Genomic DNA, 25,914 nt, shown 5'->3' on the forward strand with positions numbered 1-25,914 from the left:
CCTCACAGTAGTGAGAAACCAAAATGGCTGTTTGTCACTACCAGGACAAATCACACACTTATGGTACATGTGCTACCTTTTACCGACAATACACCCTGCCCATAGGGCTAGCTGGGACCTACCTTAGGGGTGACTGACATGTAGAAGAAGGGGGGTCACAGACATGGCACACACTTTAGTTGTCACATCACAGTGGCAGTAACACTGCGCGAACAGGCCCTGCAATGGCAGAGGTGTGAGACAGGATTGAAAGGCTACTTTGGTGGGTGGCGCAATCAGCGCTGCAAACCCACCAGTAGCATTTAATTTACCAGCCCCGGGTATATGAGATATCACTTTACAAGGGACTGACAGGTAAATTAAATAGGTCAAACAGGTGTAGGCCAATTTTACCATGTTTACCACGGAGAGCACATGCACTTTACACTGAACAGCAGTGCTAAAGTGCCCAGAGTCCTAAAACCACCAATACCATGTCAGAAAAAAGGCTAGGAGAAAGGCAAAAAGTTTAGGGATGACCCTGCAAAAAGGGCCAAGTCCAACAGGGGCAAGCTCCTTTTGTCAAAAATCATTACAAGTACATTGGTAGATTATGACTGGCCTACGTTCTGCATTCACTAGATAACCCTCTAGAAACTTCCAAGAAGGCACCAGGTTTTGAAATAGGACCCTCAGACCCACTGTTTAGTTCACTTTCAGGACCTGCGGAAGGACTTCCAGAGGACTACCTGCTACTGTGGCCTGCTGTGTAGTCCATAACACTGATTTGCTGCACCTGGAAAGACTGCTTTGCTTCCTGGAGCTTGGGTTGAACCCTCAAAGGCCTGCACCGCTGTTTGAGCCCTGCATCTTCATCTGAACCCAGCACTACCAGAGTGACTCAAAGGGCTAGTTTGTTGGCCCCCTTTTCAGAGCCACAGGAATATAAAAGGCTACCACCATATTGGTCCCACACCTGGGCCCAGATTGAGTACGTCCTGAAACCCCTAGTGGTGTCCAATCAATTGTAGATCCTTAGTTGTGGTGCTAAAGATGCCCAGATAACCATAATCCAAAATGTAGAAAGGTTTTTGCTTAAAACTGCTAGGAGAACTGAGGGAAGACTGGGACCAAGCTGATTGTTGATCCAACCAAGGTGCATGGCTGGTCGGTCTGAATTAGTGGCTCCTCGCACTACGTTCTTCTACAGAGCAGCAAATCCTGTTCATCAGTCCTCCGACAAAGGGATAGCCGACCTCCTGAAACTGCATTCAGCTACAGCCTCCTGCCTTGTCCCTATGGACATTTTTGACATAAAAAAGTGACTAAGTCTGAACGTAGCAAACACAAGGAGATGATGGACGAAGCACTGAAACTTTTCAGACACTCAGTACAGTCTGAAGGTACTGTGAATTCGTCTAGAGGCTCTCCGATGAGGATGTTCCCTCCTTGAGCACTGCCTGAAGCTTTGCCTCACTGAAGTTTACCTTCTCCGGACACTTTTATTGAAAAGTCTTCTGACAGGTCCGATCCACTTCTTGCATCTGACCCCCACTCCATCACAGTCGGCCACATTTTTCGACTTTGATCTGGTCTTTTACGACTAGATATCCGAGGTTGCCACTTTCTCCTTTTAGGTACTAGCTCTTACTAAAATCTTTGAAAATTCATAACTTTGTTTGTACTCATTGGAGTTTCGTAGGTTTGGTGTGAAATATTTTATTAATTATCCTCTGTTTTTCTTGCGTCATGTTTAAACTTTATTATTGTTTGTGTGCTGCATAAAAACTTACACATTGCCTTTAAGTTAAGCCTGTCTGCTTTTTGTGCCAAGCTACCCATGGTTAAGAACAAGTTAATTGTGTGACATTTTGTGGTTCACCCTACCAGGGATTGTGGCTGCTGTTTGACCAGGTTTCACAATCCATTCAACCAGCAACTCAATTACTCACTAAACTACAGAACAATACCTACTAAAATTGGCTTGCTTCTGCTGTAAATCCCTCCTGTGGCACAAAACAGACTATCTTTCACAATGCACAGCCTCACATCATGGTGCAAGCATGAGTGTGAGATGTATTTGCATAGGATTTGTACTAGAAGCACACTCTTTCTGCTAAGTGATCCCTTTTTGGGTGGTCACACACCTGTTTATTTTGTTTTGGAACTTATCTGCTGGTAATATTGAACTTTCACAATGGGACCCTGATATCCAGTGCCCAGGCTATTTGCTCTGACTCTGAAAGCATGTCAAAATTTGCTTAACATCTGATTGGCACAATTAATTTTCTTATAAAGCCAGAGTATAAGATGTAAAAGTGTAGGCATCGAAAGTTATATGCTACTTGTGGACTGCAGCACCTGTTGAGCCATTCACTATTCTGGCGTGAAAACATGGCTTCAGGCCTACCCTGTGAAGCCTGAAAGCAGCAGCAGCTTGAACACTGCAGCTCAGTCCTATCAAAATCATTGTTTTGACAGGTTAAATACTAGACCTGGGCAACATTTTATAGGACTAATGAATTACTCTTGTGATAAGTTACTGAAAATTAGTTGATTATGCCAGTGTGTAAAATTATGCATAATTTGGCACAAAAATCCAAATAAAAGAACAATGAATTTAGAAAAAAATAGCTTCTAGCTGCTACTGTTCATGTTCTGTTGCATTTAGCACTAGGCCCAAAATGACATTTTCACTGGTCAGGTTGTTACTGGTGCACATGAAAAATCAACATAGAGATTATACACTTCAATCTATAACTTTTAGCCTGAACCAGTTTCAGGCTCCATTCAAACACTCATTGTTATATTTATTACAAATCCCATACAATGTTAAAGTCAGATTTGTAATAAATATATGAGAAATTGACCTTTTAGACTGTTACCTTTAGCCTGTCTGAAGCTGCTGCAGACTAATTTGCATTAGCTCTCTAGCATCTGCACAGCCTGTACTTGCCTTGAATTAGGTGTGAAAGAGGTGTGTAAACTGGTCCAAGAGCAGAGACAATGGCCATAAGTAGGGAGGTGTTTTCATCCCCTGGCAGGAAGGATAGTTGGGGTGTGCCCAGAAACTTAACTTACTTCAAAGGAGCCTGCCTGATCACAAGAAAATGTTAGGTGATACCTGGAAATGCCCCAGCTTTTGTGAACCTAGTGAGAGGATAGATGCCTCCTCAAACTTGTCGAGTTACTAGCGAGAAGGGGGCCGCTCAGTGCCATGAACACATATCTGGAGGGGCACACTGGCTCTGCGCAGGAGAATAAGTTTTCCCCCATTTTGGATTTTGAGAGTGAGGGGCACGGTTGGATTTTTTCCACTAGAGCACACTGGAACTGCTGCAAAGGTGTGTAGGGCTGCCCCTGGGAACTTCTACATGTTTGGTTAAGGAGTGGTCAGGAGCTACTCCCACCCACTAGCTCGGACCATGCACAGGCATAAATATGACACCCTAAGTTATCAACTTCAGAACACTCATTGGATTGTGGAAAATCAAAAGAGGATTATACCTCGTGTCTGTGACCTTAGAGGAACCTTGAAGGACTGGACCTGCTCCCTCTCGTACCTAGGACAAACAAGTTGACTCCAAGGGTTAGATGTCTGACCTCCTGTGTGGTTAGAGGGACACAATATGCTACAAGGGGACACAACCATTACAACGCAGGCATTTCAACACAATGCCATTACAACGCATCCATTACAACGCAGACACTATTACATCGCATGCCATTACAACGCATATACCAACGCATGCTCTTACAACGCATGCTATTAAAACGCATGCCATTACAACGCATTGGTAAATATTGTATGGTAAGTATTTGTTAGGTTGTGGTACTCTATTTCAATTAATACTCAGGTATTTTAATTATGTATAGCATTTTAATAAATATACATATTATTATTATTTTATGTTTTTTATTATAGTTTATATATTCATTAAAAGGGAGATATATTTTATATAAATAGTAAATTATATATAAAATGTTTTTTGTAAAATGTTTAATACTCAGGTAATAAAATTAATTAAAAAGTATGTTTAAAAAAATAAATACATTTAAAGGTTTGTGATATATTAATATTAAAAGGGAGATGTGTATTATTTTAATATTAAATAATTTAAAGAATGGTTATTGTAATTAGAGTGACTTAAAGAAAAATTGGATGTAAAGGGTTGTGAGAAGAGTGATAATAAAAGTGAGATTAATATTATATTTAGATTAAATAATTTAGAATAAGGTTGTGGTAATTTTTAGAATACTCAGTTATTAAAATGAATACTAGAGTATTAAAAAAATAGAGGTTTGTGATAATGTTAGAGAAAATTATAAATAATTATGGAAATTAAATATACTTGGGTTAGAATGTATATTCTGATGTTTTTTAAAAGGAGTACATAACATGTAAAATAGTTTTTGAAAAATTATGGAATTAAGAATATAAAGATTATTAATTATTAAATTATTAAAAACAGTAATAAATAAGTAAACAGTTTTTGAATATAATGTATATGGAATTTAATAAAATCATATATTTTAAATAGAAAAAAAGAGAGACCAGAGATGTAAATTATTATTTTATGAATTTTATTAACATTTATATAAAAGTTATGTAGTTAAAATAAAATAAACACAAATATTGAAAAAATACTTTAATATTTGTAATATCATACAAAAATAAACATATATTTTTATGTTCATTAAAAGGGTTTACAGGGACATCATTGCGGGTAGGCTCCCGCTTTCCTCCTGCAGCAAGGGGGGATTCCGACGCTGGGATCTCCTTCAGGAGACTTCGCAGCCAAGCGCTGCTAGTCAGGCAACTGATACCTGACTTTTGGTGCACATGCGCACTATTTTAAAAACAAGCATTTGTAATGCAATAGAACTCAAATTTACGCGAGTCCTATTACATTTTAAAAGGGAGTACGGGCGGGCAAAAAGGCACAAACTGGAGTGTGGGGGTAGTGGTGTTTCAAGAAGTCATGGACTGCGTTAGTGGATGGGGGAGACACGGCAACAAAATCGTGTTTACAGTAAAGGGGCTAATAGCCATGAAAGGACACAAATGACAACATGGCCATCAGGATGAGGGACTAAAACCATTGGGAAGGCTCCATTTAGGATTTAAGCCAATACAAAAGATGGGCGGAGCTTAAACAAAGCTTTCACGCTGTAGTATATACTGCATGTCTCAATGAGACAGAGCAAGCACTGCTTAGGCGACACCTAAAAAAAGTATATCACTTTATTTTTAAATTATTGTGCTTTTCCTGCTTAGAAGAAATAATATACTGTGCAAAATCTTCTTTTTTTAAAACTGTTTATAGATTCTTAGCTTTTTTAAAGATGTTTCTTGATGCTTTTAGTTTGGAGGAAGGTTTTGTGTTTTAGTTGGGTCTAAAAGAGAAAAGATATTAGGAGGTCCATTACGATGGCAGGCGGACTTTGTCTGCCCACCACAGCAATGGCAAAAGGCGGTTCCGCCTTGGTGATCAGGATGCATCCGCCACCCTTGCGGTCACATCCCGCATTATTAACATTGCGGCGGGTGGTGCTGTAAGCAGCACCCGCAGCAGTGTCAATAATGCATGGTGTGCATTGGCATGCACAATGTGACCGGCACCGTGCGGTGCCTGCCACCTTGTCCATGTCAATGTGTTGGGGTACCATAGGTACCCCCAAGTGCAGCCGAACCCTGGGGGCCCACAACGGGCCCCTCCAGCAAAATCCGTACGCCTTTCCATGGCAGAGTCTCCGCCTTGGAAAGGCATTAAAAATGCCACACACTAATATGGATGGCGTTGCCTGCAAGGCACCACCACGATATTATGGGCCTTTTCTGGCCGGTAGGCAATCGGGATGATTGTCTACCGTCGGAAAAGCGGCGGACGGTCTTTCCATCCCCCGCGGTACCCCCTGCCATGCTAATGTGGCGGGGGTAACAGGCCGTCTGGCGGGGTGTGTTGGGAGGTGATCTGCCCTCCATGCTAATGGGCCCCTATGTGTTTTATCACTCTTATGTTATTTCAGTGAAGGGAAATATTGGTTAAGTTAATATTTTGTTTATTCTTTTTTTTAATCTTACCTTTTTTTTGAAGAGTTTTGTTGAGGTTTTTGGTTTTGTAGAGTAGTTCGATTTTTATGTGGTCTGAAGTAGTTAGAATAAAAAATTGATTAGGTGTTGGTGATATTAGTTAATATATACCCTGAAATAGAATTAAAGAATTTGTGTTTATGGAAGAACAGGTGTTTTGCAATATATTGAACAACTGTGTCGTGAAGTGTGTTTTTATCACGTCTTTTTTAAATTTTGAAAATGCTGTGAAAATAATTAGATGGTAACTGTTAATTAATTTACGGATATGTTTTATCTTTTTACTGAAATAGATTTTATATGGGCACACTTACTTGGAATTGTAGATGGCACTGTTTGAGTTGGAGAATTTCTTGGCATGCAAAATGCTTGTGGTCTCTGTGGAAGTCAGTTTACCACATAGTTGAACGATAACTTATTTGAAAATATGTTTTGTCCATATTTTTTTATATGTTTTTAATGCTGACAAAATGTGTAATTATTTTTAGCGTTTTCTAAATGTACGTTTAAAAAAAAACAGATTTCTTGTCCGCCATTTTGGCGACCTGCAGGTCAAGGTGCATTCCTAAGAAAGATTGTAGGACTTTCATTTAGGTATATATTAAAATGGTGGTTTATTTGTTGTGCTGCCATTTATTGTTGTTTTATTTTGTTTAATAATATTGTAATATTTGAGTATTCATTTGAATATCAGGTATTCATTTTAAATTCCCATGTTTTAATACACTACCCCACCCAAAACCCCTATTTTCCCCGTATCCCATCCCAGGGGTTTATTATACTTTAAAAAAAATATGCCGTTGTAGAAGTATGTGTTGTAAATGTATGTGTTGTAATGGTAGTTTTGGTGCATCAATACTATTTTGCGATGTAATGGTATGCGTCGTAAAAACATGCGATGTGATGGCAGTTGCGTAGTAAAATCCGCGTTGTAAAAGCATGTGTTGTAATGGCTTGCATTGTAACGCCATATATTCTTCTACAAGAAGCCTTTTCCTAGAAATGCTCAGCTGACCAATGGCAACATAACTTGAACTGGAAATTGCTGTTGATCTCAGCCTAACACCCTGAGAGTCCCAAAATGTCCTCTCCTCAGGTCCTGGTAGCAGATGTACTCTGCTGATTGTTTGGGAACCAGAGGAAAGTTCGTAAACTTTGAAAAACTTCTGCTCCAGAACTTCAGGGGGATCCATGGAAAAAAAGCATCCATCCGGCAGTTTCACTACCACAGGTCTAATTTCACCATGAACTTGGTTAAGGCTTCCAAAATGATTACGTCCCACCTGCTTCAAGTATCTTGTTACAGCTGTGGCTACAATTTATGTATCAATGGGGTAACCCAATAGACCACTGGACTCAGGTGAATAGTGGTACACAAAGGATAGTCACAGTGGAAATGAATCACATTGTATCGACAACCAACATATGGAAAAATGTGAGAGAATATGACAACACCAATACATATATCATACAATAAAGGTTACTGATTTAATCAATTCGAAAGACATTTGCCAACAGATCAAGGATTCAAAGCAAACATTGTATTAGACAATCCACAAATTTGAGAAAATATAGGTACAAATAACGTGGGGTGCCAAGTGGTGAGGAATAGGATAAGTGCAAGTGTCTTGAGAACGGGGTCTTCATCAGGGTGGTGGGGTTGGTTGGGAGGGTTTGTTGCACCTAAAGGCAATGATAATCGATTACGGGGGGGTGTCTAGAGGAGTGAAGTAATGAGTATATTCTGAGTAAAGATTTACAAGCATCAGCAAGATCCCTTCCTGCTGGAAATTAATAGTACGTGGGCCTGTGCGGCTCCTACGGGATATAGGAGACAGAAATGGAAAAGAATTGCTAACGTCAAGAATACCAATGGTCGATGCGAATATTACAATGGGGCAAGAGTCAAGTACTCACGAGAGGTTATGTAGAGTTAAATTCCTTAGGTCCAAAGATCTCTATTTACAATTATGTGGTCTTAATAATGTATTAAATGTAAGAAGAATTGTATAAAGGTGTTTTAATTGTAAGTTTTTATTAACTGAACAATATATTTTTCATTCATTCATTCATTCATTCATTCACATACCAAACTTGAGCACGCTGCTCCTCTCATATCAGTAATTACCACTTAAACACTTATCAGGGAATCCCCAATACATTCCTATGGGAGGGCAGCCTCACAGTAGTGAGAAACCAAAATGGCTGTTTGTCACTACCAGGACATATCACACACTTAAGGTACATGTGCTACCTTTTACCGACAATACACCCTGCCCATAGGGCTAGCTGGGACCTACCTTAGGGGTGACTGACATGTAGAAGAAGGGGGGTCACAGACATGGCACACACTTTAGTTGTCACATCACAGTGGCAGTAACACTGCGCGAACAGGCCCTGCAATGGCAGAGGTGTGAGACAGGATTGAAAGGCTACTTTGGTGGGTGGCGCAATCAGCGCTGCAAACCCACCAGTAGCATTTAATTTACCAGCCCCGGGTATATGAGATATCACTTTACAAGGGACTGACAGGTAAATTAAATAGGTCAAACAGGTGTAGGCCACTTGTGGACTGCAGCACCTGTTGAGCCATTCACTATTCTGGCGTGAAAACATGGCTTCAGGCCTACCCTGTGAAGCCTGAAAGCAGCAGCAGCTTGAACACTGCAGCTCAGTCCTATCAAAATCATTGTTTTGACAGGTTAAATACTAGACCTGGGCAACATTTTATAGGACTAATGAATTACTCTTGTGATAAGTTACTGAAAATTAGTTGATTATGCCAGTGTGTAAAATTATGCATAATTTGGCACACAAATCCAAATAAAAGAACAATGAATTTAGAAAAAAAATGGCTTCTAGCTGCTACTGTTCATGTTCTGTTGCATTTAGCACTAGGCCCAAAATGACATTTTCACTGGTCAGGTTGTTACTGGTGCACATGAAAAGTCAACATAGAGATTATACACTTCAATCTATAACTTTTAGCCTGAACCAGTTTCAGGCTCCATTCAAACACTCATTGTTATATTTATTACAAATCCCATATAATGTTAAAGTCAGATTTGTAATAAATATATGAGAAATTGACCTTTTAGACTGTTACCTTTAGCCTGTCTGAAGCTGCTGCAGACTAATATGCATTAGCTCTCTAGCATCTGCACAGCCTCTACTTGCCTTGAATTAGGTGTGAAAGAGGTGTGTAAACTGGTCCAAGAGCAGAGACAATGGCCATAAGTAGGGAGGTGTTTTCATCCCCTGGCAGGAAGGATAGTTGGGGTGTGCCCAGAAACTTAACTTACTTCAAAGGAGCCTGCCTGATCACAAGCAAATGTTAGGTGATACCTGGAAATGCCCCAGCTTTTGTGAACCTAGTGAGAGGATAGATGCCTCCTCAAACTTGTCGAGTGACTAGCGAGAAGGGGGCCGCTCAGTGCCATGAACACATATCTGGAGGGGCACACTGGCTCTGCGCAGGAGAATAAGTTTTCCCCCATTTTGGATTTTGAGAGTGAGGGGAACGGTTGGATTTTTTCCACTAGAGCACACTGGAACTGCTGCAAAGGTGTGTAGGGCTGCCCCTGGGAACTTCTACATGTTTGGTTAAGGAGTGGTCAGGAGCTACTCCCACCCACTAGCTCGGACCATGCACAGGCATAAATATGACACCCTAAGTTATCAACTTCAGAACACTCATTGGATTGTGGAAAATCAAAAGAGGATTATACCTCGTGTCTGTGACCTTAGAGGAACCTTGAAGGACTGGACCTGCTCCCTCTCGTACCTAGGACAAACAAGTTGACTCCAAGGGTTAGATGTCTGACCTCCTGTGTGGTTAGAGGGACACAATATGCTACAAGGGGACACAACCATTACAACGCAGGCATTTCAACACAATGCCATTACAACGCATCCATTACAACGCAGACACTATTACATCGCATGCCATTACAACGCATATACCAACGCATGCTCTTACAACGCATGCTATTAAAACGCATGCCATTACAACGCATTGGTAAACATTGTATGGTAAGTATTTGTTAGGTTGTGGTACTCTATTTCAATTAATACTCAGGTATTTTAATTATTTATAGCATTTTAATAAATATACATATTATTATTATTTTATGTTTTTTATTATAGTTTATATATTCATTAAAAGGGAGATATATTTTATATAAATAGTAAATTATATATAAAATGTTTTTTGTAAAATGTTTAATACTCAGGTAATAAAATTAATTAAAAAGTATGTTTAAAAAAATAAATACATTTAAAGGTTTGTGATATATTAATATTAAAAGGGAGATGTGTATTATTTTAATATTAAATAATTTAAAGAATGGTTATTTTAATTAGAGTGACTTAAAGAAAAATTGGATGTAAAGGGTTGTGAGAAGAGTGATGATAAAAGTGAGATTAATATTATATTTAGATTAAATAATTTAGAATAAGGTTGTGGTAATTTTTAGAATACTCAGTTATTAAAATGAATACTAGAGTATTAAAAAAATAGAGGTTTGTGATAATGTTAGAGAAAATTATAAATAATTATGGAAATTAAATATACTTGGGTTAGAATGTATATTCTGATGTTTTTTAAAAGGAGTACATAACATGTAAAATAGTTTTTGAAAAATTATGGAATTAAGAATATAAAGATTATTAATTATTAAATTATTAAAAACAGTAATAAATAAGTAAACAGTTTTTGAATATAATGTATATGGAATTTAATAAAATCATATATTTTAAATAGAAAAAAAGAGAGACCAGAGATGTAAATTACTATTTTATGAATTTTATTAACATTTATATAAAAGTTATGTAGTTAAAATAAAATAAACAAAAATATTGAAAAAATACTTTAATATTTATAATATCAAACAAAAATAAACATATATTTTTATGTTCATTAAAAGGGTTTAAAGGGACATCATTGCGGGGTAGGCTCCCGCTTTCCTCCTGCAGCAAGGGGGAATTCCGACCCTGGGATCTCCTTCAGGAGACTTCGCAGCCAAGCGCTGCTAGTCAGGCAACTGATACCTGACTTTTGGTGCACATGCGCACTATTTTAAAAACAAGCATTTGTAATGCAATAGAACTCAAATTTACGCGAGTCCTATTACATTTTAAAGGGAAAGAAGGAGCGGGCAAAAAGGCACAAACTGGAGTGTGGGGGTAGTGGTGTCCCAAGAAGTCATGGACTGCGTTAGTGGATGGGGGAGACACGGCAACAAAATCGTGTTTACAGTAAAGGGGCTAATAGCCATGAAAGGACACAAATGACAACATGGCCATCAGGATGAGGGACTAAAACCATTGGGAAGGCTCCATTTAGGATTTAAGCCAATACAAAAGATGGGCGGAGCTTAAACAAAGCTTTCACGCTGTAGTATATACTGCATGTCTCAATGAGACAGAGCAAGCACTGCTTAGGCGACACCTAAAAAAAGTATATCACTTTATTTTTTAATTATTGTGCTTTTCCTGCTCAGAAGAAATAATATACTGTGCAAAATCTTCTTTTTTTAAAACTGTTTATAGATTCATAGCTTTTTTAAAGATGTTTCTTGATGCTTTTAGTTTGGAGGAAGGTTTTGTGTTTTAGTTGAGTCTAAAAGAGAAAAGATATTAGGAGGTCCATTACGATGGCAGGCGGACTTTGTCTGCCCACCACAGCAATGGCAAAAGGCGGTTCCGCCTTGGTGATCAGTATGCATCCGCCACCCTGGCGGTCACATCCCGCATTATTAACATTGCGGCGGGTGGTGCTGTAAGCAGCACCCGCAGCAGTGTCAATAATGCATGGTGTGCATTGGCATGCACAATGTGACAGGCACCGTGCGGTGCCTGCCACCTTGTCCATGTCAATGTGTTGGGGTACCATAGGTACCCCCAAGTGCAGCCGAACCGTGGGGGCCCACAACGGGCCCCCCCAGCAAAATCCGTACGCCTTTCCATGGCAGAGTCTCCGCCTTGGAAAGGCATTAAAAATGCCACACACTAATATGGATGGCGTTGCCTGCAAGGCACCACCACCATATTATGGGCCTTTTCTGGCCGGTAGGCAATCGGGATGATTGTCTACCGTCGGAAAAGCGGCGGACGGTCTTTCCATCCCCCGCGGTACCCCCTGCCATGCTAATGTGGCGGGGGTAAAAGGCCGTCTGGCGGGGTGTGTTGGGAGGTGATCTGCCCTCCATGCTAATGGGCCCCTATGTGTTTCATCACTCTTATGTTATTTCAGTGAAGGGAAATATTGGTTAAGTTAATATTTTGTTTATTCTTTTTTTTAATCTTACCTTTTTTTTGAAGAGTTTTGTTGAGGTTTTTGGTTTTGTAGAGCAGTTCGATTTTTATGTGGTCTGAAGTAGTTAGAATAAAAAATTGATTAGGTGTTGGTGATATTAGTTAATATATACCCTGAAATAGAATTAAAGAATTTTTGTATATGGAAGAACAGGTGTTTTGCAATATATTGAACAACTGTGTCGTGAAGTGTGTTTTTATCACGTCTTTTTTAAATTTTGAAAATGCTGTGAAAATAATTAGATGGTAACTGTTAATTAATTTACGGATATGTTTTATCTTTTTACTGAAATAGATTTTATATGGGCACACTTACTTGGAATTGTAGATGGCACTGTTTGAGTTGGAGAATTACTTGGCATGCAAAATGCTTGTGGTCTCTGTGGAAGTCAGTTTACCACATAGTTGAACGATAATTTATTTGAAAATATGTTTTGTCCATATTTTTTTATATGTTTTTAATGCTGACAAAATGTGTAATCATTTTTAGCGTTTTCTAAATGTACGTTTAAAAAAAAACAGATTTCTTGTCCGCCATTTTGGCGACCTGCAGGTCAAGGTGCATTCCTCAGAAAGATTGTAGGACTTTCATTTAGGTATATATTAAAATGGTGGTTTATTTGTTGTGCTGCCATTTATTGTTGTTTTATTTTGTTTAATAATATTGTAATATTTGAGTATTAATTTGAATATCAGGTATTCATTTTAAATTCCCATGTTTTAATACACTACCCCACCCAAAACCCCTATTTTCCCCGTATCCCATCCCAGGGGTTTATTATACTTTAAAAAAAATATGCCGTTGTAGAAGTATGTGTTGTAAATGTATGTGTTGTAATGGTAGTTTTGGTGCATCAATACTATTTTGCGATGTAATGGTATGCGTTGTAAAAACATGCGATGTGATGGCAGTTGCGTAGTAAAATCCGCGTTGTAAAAGCATGTGTTGTAATGGCTTGCATTGTAACGCCATATATTCTTCTACAAGAAGCCTTTTCCTAGAAATGCTCAGCTGACCAATGGCAACATAACCTGAACTGGAAATTGCTGTTGATCTCAGCCTAACACCCTGAGAGTCCCAAAATGTCCTCTCCTCAGGTCCTGGTAGCAGATGTACTCTGCTGATTGTTTGGGAACCAGAGGAAAGTTCTTAAACTTTGAAAAACTTCTGCTCCAGAACTTCAGGGGGATCCATGGAAAAAAAGCATCCATCCGGCAGTTTCACTACCACAGGTCTAATTTCACCATGAACTTGGTTAAGGCTTCCAAAATGATTACGTCCCACCTGCTTCAAGTATCTTGTTACAGCTGTGGCTACAATTTATGTATCAATGGGGTAACACAATAGACCACTGGACTCAGGTGAATAGTGGTACACAAAGGATAGTCACAGTGGAAATGAATCACATTGTATCGACAACCAACATATGGAAAAATGTGAGAGAATATGACAACACCAATACATATATCATACAATAAAGGTTACTGATTTAATCAATTCGAAAGACATTTGCCAACAGATCAAGGATTCAAAGCAAACATTGTATTAGACAATCCACAAATTTGAGAAAATATAGGTACAAATAACGTGGGGTGCCAAGTGGTGAGGAATAGGATAAGTGCAAGTGTCTTGAGAACGGGGACTTCATCAGGATGGTGGGGTTGGTTGGGAGGGTTTGTTGCACCTAAAGGCAATGATAATCGATTACGGGGGGGTGTCTAGAGGAGTGAAGTAATGAGTATATTCTGAGTAAAGATTTACAAGCATCAGCAAGATCCCTTCCTGCTGGAAATTAATAGTACGTGGGCCTGTGCGGCTCCTACGGGATATAGGAGACAGAAATGGAAAAGAATTGCTAACGTCAAGAATACCAATGGTCGATGCGAATATTACAATGGGGCAAGAGTCAAGTACTCACGAGAGGTTATGTAGAGTTAAATTCCTTAGGTCCAAAGATCTCTATGAGGCACTGTTACGTCAATACGTTGGCACTAGGTCATTAATGACCTGTGAAGAGGAGCATGGAGGGGGGAAGGGAAAAGGAATCAGAGCATTAATTAAAATAGCTGAGGGACGCGCATGAATTCATAACAGTGATGGTAAAGCACTGGTTGAACTAGTGGCTAAGGAGTTAAAGGTTACAGGGTGGTTGAATGAAGATGGGACCTGTGAGTAAAAAGAGTCCATCCTTCGTTGCTGGTACTAGTAAGCGCGTGATCCAAATCTAAGAATCGTAAGTGAGGTTGGTTGATGGGCCTGGGTCCCTGGTGCTACGATAAAATTATAATAAAAAGGATCACAAAGTGTGTTGAATCACGGTATTACAATACCAACACTGAGTTACATGTTGCCGCTGATTGGTGGCATGCGACTACAACAATGCGCGTTGAATCTAATAAGAGGTTCATCGCGGTAACTGATCGCGTGTTGTGTGCCATCACCGACACCTGTACAAATTTAGCAGTTATTAAATTGCAGACGTTGCTTGCGTCAAATGAATATAACAAAATTAATTAGAATGGGGAGGTAAATTAGCGCATTAGAAAATGTACCAACAAAAGCCTAAATTGCTACTGAGCAACAGATTTTGGGAGGATAGCCTTGACATACCTGATCAGGAAATGTCGGAGACTCTGACTGCTAACCCCGTTCGGTGCCGTGTCACCGCTTAAGTATCCATTGAGAACGTGCAGTTTGTGCACGTTTCAAGGGATCATGTGCAAATTACGCACATGTACAGTATTAGGATGTGGCCCAAGGGATCGGGTGTGAAGGCCATCATGGGGTTCCATTACAGGTACGTCAATCCTCACAACTTGTAGAATCTAGCTTATGAGTGCAATAGGCTCATACAGAGGTACAAATGCGGCAGGATGGAAATATTACATTCATCGATGATGGATTAAGATTAGAAATGTACATTCACACATGGTGTCTGTCTGGCCAAGTTAGCGCACAATCTCATGGTTCTCTAAAACACAGTCTTGACAAGGCAATGCGCAAAATTCCTCACAAACACATTTGATATTTACAAATGGTGGCTGTATGAATTAGTTACCGCACAATCTCATTGTTTAAATTTCATACAGAGCAGAGTGTTTGCGTGACCCCATAAGGTTAACCACGGGGTAATCTGTGGTTGTGTGTGCGTAATATTTGCCAGGAGCTAGTGGTGTCTGTCTAGCAAAGTTAGCGCACAATCTCATGGTTCTCTAAAACACAGTCTTGACCAAGCAATGTGCAAAATTCTTGAAAAACACATTTGATATTTACAATTGGTGGCCGTATAAATAGCGCACAATCTCATTGTTTTGATTTTAAAAAATTCGTACAGAGCAGAGTGTTTGCGTGACCCCACAAGGTTGACCACGGGGTAATCTGAGGTAGTGTGTGCGTAATATTTGCCAAGAGCAATTGAAAGCGTGTACTATCAATTATGCGTAGGTCAGTGTCTCCTGATCTAAAAATGTATATTTGCAATTCTGTCGTGTATAAGATTGTTTGGTTAAGGGCCACTAAGTAGGGACAGTTGGGCATATGTGGCATCTACTTCCTTTAGGCCATTCTGTACTGATTTGAAACGATCCATCCATTTGCATTCTCTAGTATTAAGAATCAAACCCAGATCCCCGCCCCTGACATCAAGCGTGACTGCTTCAATGATCAGCCATTTGATGGATTCTGGGGGATGTTTAAGAGTCTGGAAATGGTCCACCATGGGAGCCCCTATGGTTCCACATCTGATTCTACTACAATGCTGTAGTATACTGCACTTAATCTTTTGGGTTGTCTGTCCCACGTATATTTTGTCGCAGGGGCACACGATTGCATAGATTACATTTTTTGTGTTGCAATTTGTAAGGGTTTTGAGATCTACTGTGCAGTTGTTATGATTGAATTTGTTGGTTTCAATCGTCAGGCGGCAGGCCGTGCATTTTTCACACTTGAAATGGCCCACTATGTCAGGAAGCTGCCACATTGTGTGGATGGTGGGCTGTGGTGGTGGTACCAAGAGAGATTTAACCACATGGTCACGGACATTTTTGCCCTTCTTGAAGAAGTGCATGGGGGGATCTGGAACTTGTAGTTCTCCTGCGACCAGATGCCAGTGCTTGTTGACGATTTGTCTAATTTCATTACTCCGTGTATTAAACGTTGTGACACAAATTAATCTGTCCAGAGGTTGGTGGCGGTCCTTCGGAGTAAGGAGCATCTCCTTCTGGTTGTGCCAAGCTCTCTTCCTGGCCCGTTTGACCAGGCACTTGGGGTATCCCCGCTCTACCAAACGATGGATTAAGTCATCTGATTCTCTAAAGAAATCATCCTTCTGGGTGCAGTTTCTCCTGATTCTTAGGAACTGACTAAAAGGAAGGTTGTCACGAAGGCTCTTAGGGTGATGATTTCCATACCTCAGTAATGTATTCCTTTCCGCAGGTTTGCTGTACAGAGTGGTGTATAAACATTCACCAGTAGCTTTGATGGATATGTTAAGAAAGTCAATAGTAGATTTATCCTGGTGGATGGTAAACTGAATATCCAATGATCTCAAATTAAGCCAGACAAAGAAGTTCTGAAGTTCCATGCCGCTTCCTGTCCAGACCATTAAGACGTCATCTATGTAACGTTTCCAACAAGAAATATTGTCTCTGAAAGGATTCGATGTGTTGTAAATAAAGTTCTGCTCGAAATCATCTATATACAGTATTGCCAGGTCCGGTGCGAAGCTGGCCCCCATAGCCACGCCCTTGGTTTGCAAGAAGAAATCGCCCTGAAAATAAAAGAAATTTTGAGTCATGGCTATCTCTAGTAGTTAAGTAATAAATTTGGTTGGAACATGTACCGGAGATATCCTGGTGTCCAGATATTTCGTCATCACTTGTAATGCATGCTGTTGAGGGATGCTCGTGTATAACGACACAATATCCATTGTGACGAGAATTTGTGTATTGGGGTCAAAGGGCATGTCATCAACAATGTTGATCACTTCCATGGTGTCTCTGAGGTATGACTCAGTTTGTTCCGCCAATGGTTTTAAGAAAAAATCAACATATTTACACAAGGGCTCGAGGACCGAGCCTCAACCTGAAACAATCGGGCGGCCAGGGGGATGTTCCAAATTCTTGTGGACCTTAGGTAGGGTGTATATAGTTGGTAACCGTGGCTGCTTCTGATTAAGGTACTGGAATTCAGAGCTGGACAGGTATCCCTCTTCCTTGCCTTTTTCGGTAGTCCGTAATATCACAGTACTAATCTTCTTGGTGGAGTTGGAGGTCAATTTGGTGTAACTAACTCCATCATTCAATTGTGAGTAGAGTTCCTTCTTGTAATTGTCAACATCCTGAACCACAATGGCACCACCCTTATTGGCTGGTTTGATCACAATTGAACGATTGCTCTATAAGTTTTCCAAAGCTTTGCGTTCAGCACTGGTAACGTTGTGCTTAACAGGTCTTCAGAGCTTCTTGGAGGACCATGCTCTCATAGGTAAGGATCCGATGGGAAACCATCTGGGATGATGTTGTAAAAGTTGACGGAACTCGTAGGCCTGTGCAGGATGTGGTGCTCATGGAGTGTGAGTGCCTGAAATAATGTCTCAGGCGTATTTTTCGAAAAAAACGATGTAGCTCACTCTGGATGTTGAATTTGTTGGGATATGCTGTTGGAACATAGGATAATCCTGTTTCCAGGACGGTAAATTCATCCTTGGTCAGTTGGTAAGTAGACAGGTTAATGATCGGGTCCTTTGGGTTAATTACCAGCGGTATACCCCACGTCTCGTTTGGATCTCTCCGTGCTGTTCCTGGGGAATCTCACTTGCTTCTGTACTTGGTTCTGGCCCTGTTGACGGCCTCTGTCCCATCCTGGGCTCTGAGGAGTTTGGGCGCGCATGCGGCCCCTTTTCCAATTCCAGTGTGTTCCTCTGCCTCGTGGTGGTCGCCATTGGTTTTCCTCTAAAAAAGACGGTCCTGGTTGGGGGTAATACCATCCGTCCTGATATTCATACCCAGAGCTGGTTCCTTGTTGGTCCCCTTCACTTCCAGTTGATCCAGAATATTCAGAGAAAGTTGTGAACCTGCGGTTGAAATTGCCTCTTCCCCTGTTGGTAATGCCAGATTTAGTATGCCATGCAGAGCCACAAAAGGGGGGGTAAATCTCACTTAAGGGCTTGCATTGCATTGGATCACCTTGTGTGATGCAATAGCAACACAAGCCCTTGATAAATCTGGCACTCAGCCTGTGGGCAGGTAAATGGGCCCAAGAAGTAATCATGAATTACATGTAAATACATTTATTTGGATTGAGGATTTTTGTGTGTTGAATTATTATATTAAAACATTTACTTTTAATTGGAGGGTTGGACGAACATGTCTGTTGCCTAAATAAACGAGGGCAAATAGATAGATGTTAGCCACAAGCACTGTGATCACTTTAGCAAAAAACTACATTGTCTATTAATGGAGACAATGTACAGCACAAATCCAACATTGCAAGAATTATTTGAACTGCTTAATGCTGATCCTCTACTTAATAAGAAAGAACATGGAATGAAGGGCTGGAAATTAATAACATGAGTACAAAGTTAAGTTCAGGTAATGAGACCTTTGAAAAGTCAGTCTTTTGATCTCAAGTTGTCTATAGCTTACAGCAACCCATTTCCAGACGTGTGATAAGATCTTCAAGGCAGGTATAGGAAACAATAGAGTGTGTTGTTATGGTTAATCATGCATGAGAGATTTGCAGCAGTTCCCAATTATGCAGCCTTTGAAGGATGTGTTGTGCTTTTTTATTCAACAGTCTTTTATGGCTCCCTTTGATGTTGCAATAGCTGGTCTTATCAACACTCTCCTGGTTACATCTTAGCATCAATGCTTTTGTGATGAGAGCTACATGCCAGAAAAAGGAGCCTCAGACATTATAATTGTGTTAAGAAATTAAATGAGTACAACTGGCTGGAAGAGCTGGGCAAACAGGCAGCAATGGAGAGAATAGCATTTAAAATGAGCAGAGTACTGCACAAGATTTCAAAGGTTATTAATCTTTCCTGAAAATGCACGGCTGAACCCACACCTTGGAAACCCTTGTATATAATATTATTTGTGGTGTGCTTGAGCAGGGCTGAGTCCTTTTTCAATATTTAGCCTGCTTGTTTGAAGATATATCTTGTCCATTATTTGATGTTGTTGGCATACAGGTAGTTTTCACTGTGGAAAAAGTCAATATTTATTGCAAAATGCCCTTTGTATGTGATAGTAAAAATACGTTCATAAACAAATAGGTTTATAAAGAATTTCATTTGTACACAGAACTGCCTTCTTCTTTCATAATAAATCATAGTTTGCCACGCAAAAGCAAACCTTGGGTGAATGTTGTCTATAGAGTGAGAATGTGAAGAGAAGGACATCTTCTCAAACATAACTTTATAGAAAGTTGCAAACTGGTTTTAAAAAACATTAACTTTTAAAGGAACTGGGTGACGTGTATATACACCAGTTCACTGTAACAATTTAATGTCAAATACCCAGATTAAATATTTTTATCATGCTAAATCTGTTAAACTGATGCAAAGCATTATACAATGCAAGTGTTAAAATATAGGCAGTAAATGCGATTGCTTTATAAATTAATAGAGAACTGTTTAACTGACTGGTTTCATTTAAAGAAAAGAAGCTATGAGTTCCTATTTTCCTCTATTTTATCATTACATTTGGTGATCATCCCACAATGTAAATTGTAACCAGAATGTATGGTAAAACAATGCAACAGCTATGAATGGGCTGATTAGATAAATTGCCTTGCTTCTTGCAAATCATTTAGAGGAACATTTATTTAAAAAATCACACAGCGCAGCCATGGTGCAAGGGTGCCTGTGTTATAAGCAGGATTGTTTTTATGCAGGAAGGGACACCTTTCATCACAAAAACAATGCCCTGAGGCATTGTGCTCTTTCTAAGTGTGGGACAGAATGCAGCCCACAGAAAAAGAGGAAAACACGAGGAAATATAAATATTTCTCCTTGTTATGCCTCACCAGGGAAGGCGTAATATTTTAACACATTACCCGTTCTACCACTAACGGTAAATCTGGGAATGCATGAAAATCCATGTGTGTATGTGTGGGAACAAGTCAAAACAACAATTCCCCTTTTGGAAGAACAGAGTCTGTCAATACATTCACAACTAAATACACACGATCACCAGGACAAGACACCCAAAAATCATCTCCATAACAACATGTATATTAAAAAGAATTTTTCCTATATTTTTTTATTAGTTATAAAATTGATCAGATAAGAAAACACAAAAATTCATAAAAATACAATAAAACAGTGAAACAAATGTTGTTGTTCAGGACAATAATGCACAGAGTCCTACCTATACATAGAACACACTACAACATACATTAGTGTAAAATAAAGGGAGACTCAGTAAGTAACATATTTTGATCTCTTATCAACAGGAAAGCCCGCACGTTTTTGGACATGTTTATTTGAACATGCTTTAGCTATTCTCCTTATTGTCCTTGAGTTTAAACAATACGTGCTGTGTATGAAAATGATCGTCATTTTTAAGCATTTGCAGAGTAACCTAAATTAATTTTCATATGATTAAATGCAGTTTTGCATCTATTCTCTAGAGGTATCGAGCATCAATCTCGCTCTTTGAACGGATGGATGGCCGTATTTAATTAATTATAGGGCAGTCAAAGATGGCCGCCACACTGGTCGTCTCTGCCTGCAACCAGACGATGTAGTCCATAATGCTTAATGCGGTTGAATGCCGAAATGTTTCATTCCCCTATTCTCGATATGACAAACTACGGTGCTGTTTCTAGCTCGCATGTTTATGGACATGTTCACTTGAACATGCTTCAGCTATTCTCTGTATTTTCCTATAGTCTAAACGATAAATGCTTTGTATGAAAATGATCGTCATTTTGTACAAGCTGTTGCAGAGTTACCTAATTTATTCTTATAGGATTATATGCAACTTTGCATCTACTCTCTAGAGGTATTGAGCATCTATCACTCTACTAGATCGAATGGATGGCCGTAGGTAATCAACTATAGGGCAGTCAAAGATGGCCGCCTCATTGATCGTCTCGACTCGATACCAGACGATGCATTTGTAGGGCCCGTCAGCCCTTTTGTTTCAGTGTCAAGGGTACCCAACATGGCCGCCACGGTGAAGCCTCAACTCATTACAGCTGATTTCAATCAACTCATGGTTATCGAGTATAAATCACGAGCCATGGATTGTGCGTAGTCGTGCTGGTGGGACCCGTAGAATCATTTCCTGACGCGTACGCGCTGAGACAAGGTGAGAGCGACGAGGATTGTTCGTTCGTGCTTTTTCATGTCCTAATGCATTCTTGCTGACAGGGTAGAGGTACTTGTTGACTGTAACTCTAAATATTTGCAACGGGCCCATTAGTTAGAGTTTGTAGCTCAGGTTGTCTTTATTGGTTTTACAACAATAGACTATACTTTGAATTCAAATAGGTTTCCCTTGGGTGGCTAGCACACATTAGCTGAGTCCTGAAATAGTCTGAACGTCTGATTGCATTCCTGCTGATAGGGTTTAGGTTTTAGGTTTTAATTCAAATATGGCTCCCTGTGGTGGCGAGCACATACTAGATGAGTCCTGTAATAGGATTGTCGTGCCTTCCACGGACCATATGGTGGCTAACATTGGAGTTGACTTGAAATAAGGAGTCTGCCAATATGCCTATAATTATGTCCATTGCCCTAGTAGAACCGCCAATCTCTGGGCTTCTCGGGGCTTTTGGACTGTGTCTCACCTAATATAACGAGCAGGCAGAGAAAGATATAAATGTACTTATAATATATGTTTTCTGTTTTTAGGCTATAGGATTGTATCCACCGTGTACTTACCTATGAGGAGAAAAAAATAGATACTTCCACCGTTTATGACATAATTCATCTTTGAGGTTTTCGACCCATTTATTCAGCTAAGGTAATCTCTATATACTTTTGAGTTTGATTGCTAGAGATATACCTAAAAAAATCCAATCTATAATAGACAAGTAAGATAGTAGTTTTGTGTCTTTTCTTTCAGACTTTTAGACCTTTTACCCACTAAACGCCCACATCTGCTTCGAAAGAATAAAACGGAAAAAGATTATACCAGGTAATCTTTGGTGCTGTGGGTATAGCTAGATTAGCTAATATATTCTAGTGATTTAGGCCACTCTAATGCCTGAAATTATTATTAATTACAGTATTTGGCCTATTGAGTAGCCTGGATGAGGCACAAGGAGGAGGCTAATATCCCTTCAGTAGCCGTTGTCTATTCTTCTCTGGTCTATAAGGTATTTAATTGTGGTTTGATGGGATCTTTTTATATCCCCGATGAGTGTGAAATCTTTGTGTGTTGTGTGTATTAAGAAACGTATGGATGATCACCAGGAGAACAACACTATGCTATTTTGGCCTGTTCTGTCTTCATTGTGTACTTAAAAATATTTTGTCATCACCCGTATATTTCAGCTAGGGTTTATCTATAACAATGTATTGTCTGTGTTTTAAGTTTATGATTGCAATAAGTGTTTTAATATGTAATCTCTATGATTTGATTTAGACTGTTTTCTGACGACATGGGAGAATATTATTACTTGTCCTGAAGAAGGTGGTCAGTTATCCACAAATCTCCACCGAAACGCGTCGACGCACTCATAGGAGGGAGAGTATAGATCGTTGTGACTCCTAGTTTCCGAATTACCCTATTGTTGACATAATCAACTAGGAAAATAGCAGATCATGATCATATGTCTCCTTCTGCCTGTTGATAAGAGATCAAAATATGTTACTTACTGAGTCTCCCTTTATTTTACACTAATGTATGTTGTAGTGTGTTCTATGTATAGGTAGGACTCTGTGCATTATTGTCCTGAACAACAACATTTGTTTCACTGTTTTATTGTATTTTTATGAATTTTTGTGTTTTCTTATCTGATCAATTTTATAACTAATAAAAAAATATAGGAAAAATTCTTTTTAATATACATGTTGTTATGGAGATGATTTTTGGGTGTCTTGTCCTGGTGATCGTGTGTATTTAGTTGTGAATGTATTGACAGACTCTGTTCTTCCAAAAGGGGAATTGTTGTTTTGACTTGTGTCTGGTGGTGCTCCACCCCTTTTGTGGCACGGGGCCCCTCTCTTCTGAATTTTTAAATGTATGTGTGGGAACACCAACACTCCACCCATGAAACTCTTCCCTGGGGCAGGGTAATTCAAGGCAGAGATTTACACTGCCTTGCGTTACTTAAGATTTATCTGGCCAGGCAGGGACATTGCATTGCCTTACGGGGCTTAACAAATCTAACTTAAGAGTTACGTGGCTCTAGCACCCCGTTGCATGGTGCAAGGATGACGCAACTCTTTGAGAAATATGCCCGATAATTTGTGCTTATTTACCCTTTCTGCATATCTTAACAATGCATTGCTTTTAATCTTTACTTTTTTTGTGCTACTGTGCTATTAGTAATGGTTTTTTGTTCTCCAGTGAATTAGAAGCGTGCTGTAATTTAAAACTGTGGTGAGAGGAGCCCATCATATCAATTCCACATCTCACTGCTTTCTTTAAAAACACCAATTCATTAGAGTATCAAAAACACCTCAGAATCAAGGACGACAATTGGTGGGTTGCAGGGGTTGTAGATGCAACACCTGGCTTCCTCTGCAAATGTAACACCTGGCTTCCTCCATGTGACCACTGGCACTGCCCTTGCGGCACCTAGTCTCATGTTGCAAAGACAGTGATATAAACAGAACTTTGCTAAGTTTTTTTTTTGCCTTGGGTACTTTCTGCAGCAAACATGAAACTGGGGAACACTAGAAACAATGTTGCTATTCCGCAGTCATCAGCTCTCTGCATCACTGCCTAGGGTTAGAAAGCAAAACCCACTTTATTCAGGAATCTGGCTAAGGGTGTAAACACATTTAATTGGTTGGTGTGCAAAGTGGGAGTTGAGAATAGGGTTCCTACTGTTCATTGGACAAAACAGTCACCTGAAAAGTGATAGATAGTCCTTTTTATGACCAGAGGAATATGAGGATTTGACACTGTTGCTCAGTTAGGTCAGTAAATGGGCCTGAGAAAATTCATGGTGACTTTCACACAAGGAGCTAGTGTGCTGAGCGTCTACGTGTTTCCTCTGTGACACTGTTGTGTTTGTGCAGCTGCACACTGGTTTTTACCTTTTTCCTTGAATTCTTAGATGGGGGGCATCTTATGAGGTGTGAGTCAACATGTTGGAGAGGGTTGATATGAGGAGAAAAGCTGGAGAGAGAAACCCTCATGAAATTGAGCATAGCATTTAAGGTACCAATAGTACCTTGTGCTAAAATACGTTTTTTATAATGCCCATTCATTGCGTTCGGTAACCCTGTTTTGACGGTTTTCCTGGCAGATGGCACTAGTTTGGGTTCTCTAGAGTTAATATGTGGTAAGGGGGAGGAAGAATGTGTGGCCTGTTCAGTTTCTATATGTTGCTTTTGAATGGAAACAACCTCAATTATACATTCATGAAGTGTGAATTGTGTAAAGCCATCCTGTCGAAAATATCTCCACTGCCCTCACTCTTAAATTATTTACATGGAATTCTTAAAGGTGTGTAGAAAAAATGGTCATTCCAAGTGCTGTACATGGGCTCCCTATTCAATATTTTCAGCAAAGTGCTGACACTGTCCCATTTTCCATTTTTAAAGTAGCAAGCCCTGCTTGACTAGTATAATGGCCCTGCTGAGAAGTGCTCGTACGGTGCCTTACTTGTATGACAGTGCTGCTGAGAAATGTCCCATTGTGCATTACTAGCATACCAGGTGTTGAGAAGTGCGGCCATTGTGTACTGCTGTAGCCCTTTTAACGCCTGCTCGAGAGCTGTAGGCGCGAGCCAGAGGATGTTGTATTAGGAATTGGCCGTTGTGGCTGAGAAGTGGAAGCACTTGGCACGCGGGGCTTGGGCTGCTCTTGGAGAGGTTGCGCTCCGCATTCCAGGCCGGGACCGCACCTGGGCGTGTTGGACCTGCTAAGCAGAAGCTGAGTGTGTGCTCGTTAGGGCTTTGGTTCTATGTCATTAACTTTTGCTTGCCAGTGCTTTGCCTATACATCATTAGCTTTTGTCATTCCATCAGGGCCTGAAAGAGCAATAAGCAACTTCTACAGTATCAACAAGTGTTAATACCATTATTTGTATTTGTCTTAACTGAAATATATTTTATTTGCTTTTAGTACTCTTAAATCAAAATAGCTCATTCAGATCAGCCCCATTTTTGGATTACAATTTTTCTTGGAAAACTGTCTAGTTAAACTGTTGATGCTAACTAGATCAATGTTATCTGTTTTCTTAATCCAAATATCATTAACAACCTCCATTTACAAAACAGTTGGTAACTTTGGTTATGCCAGATCCTCTAATGTCTTCAGTTGAAAATTATGAAGCATAGTTTCCTGTGACACCACTCTTTCAAAGGTCATATGATTTCACTTCTGTTGATGTATTG

At 39.7% G+C, this 25,914-nt stretch overlaps 1 protein-coding gene across 1 annotated transcript in view; it reads left to right on the forward strand.

Moving 5' to 3' along the window:
• Positions 1 to 25,914, forward strand: part of DPP10 (dipeptidyl peptidase like 10) — a 1,675,128-nt gene that overhangs the window by 1,283,493 nt on the left and 365,721 nt on the right. The gene's annotated exons all lie outside the window — the stretch shown is intronic.

The sequence above is a fragment of the Triturus cristatus genome, chromosome 3_2, assembly GCF_964204655.1.
Source record: "Triturus cristatus chromosome 3_2, aTriCri1.1, whole genome shotgun sequence".
Taxonomy (NCBI): domain Eukaryota; kingdom Metazoa; phylum Chordata; class Amphibia; order Caudata; family Salamandridae; genus Triturus; species Triturus cristatus.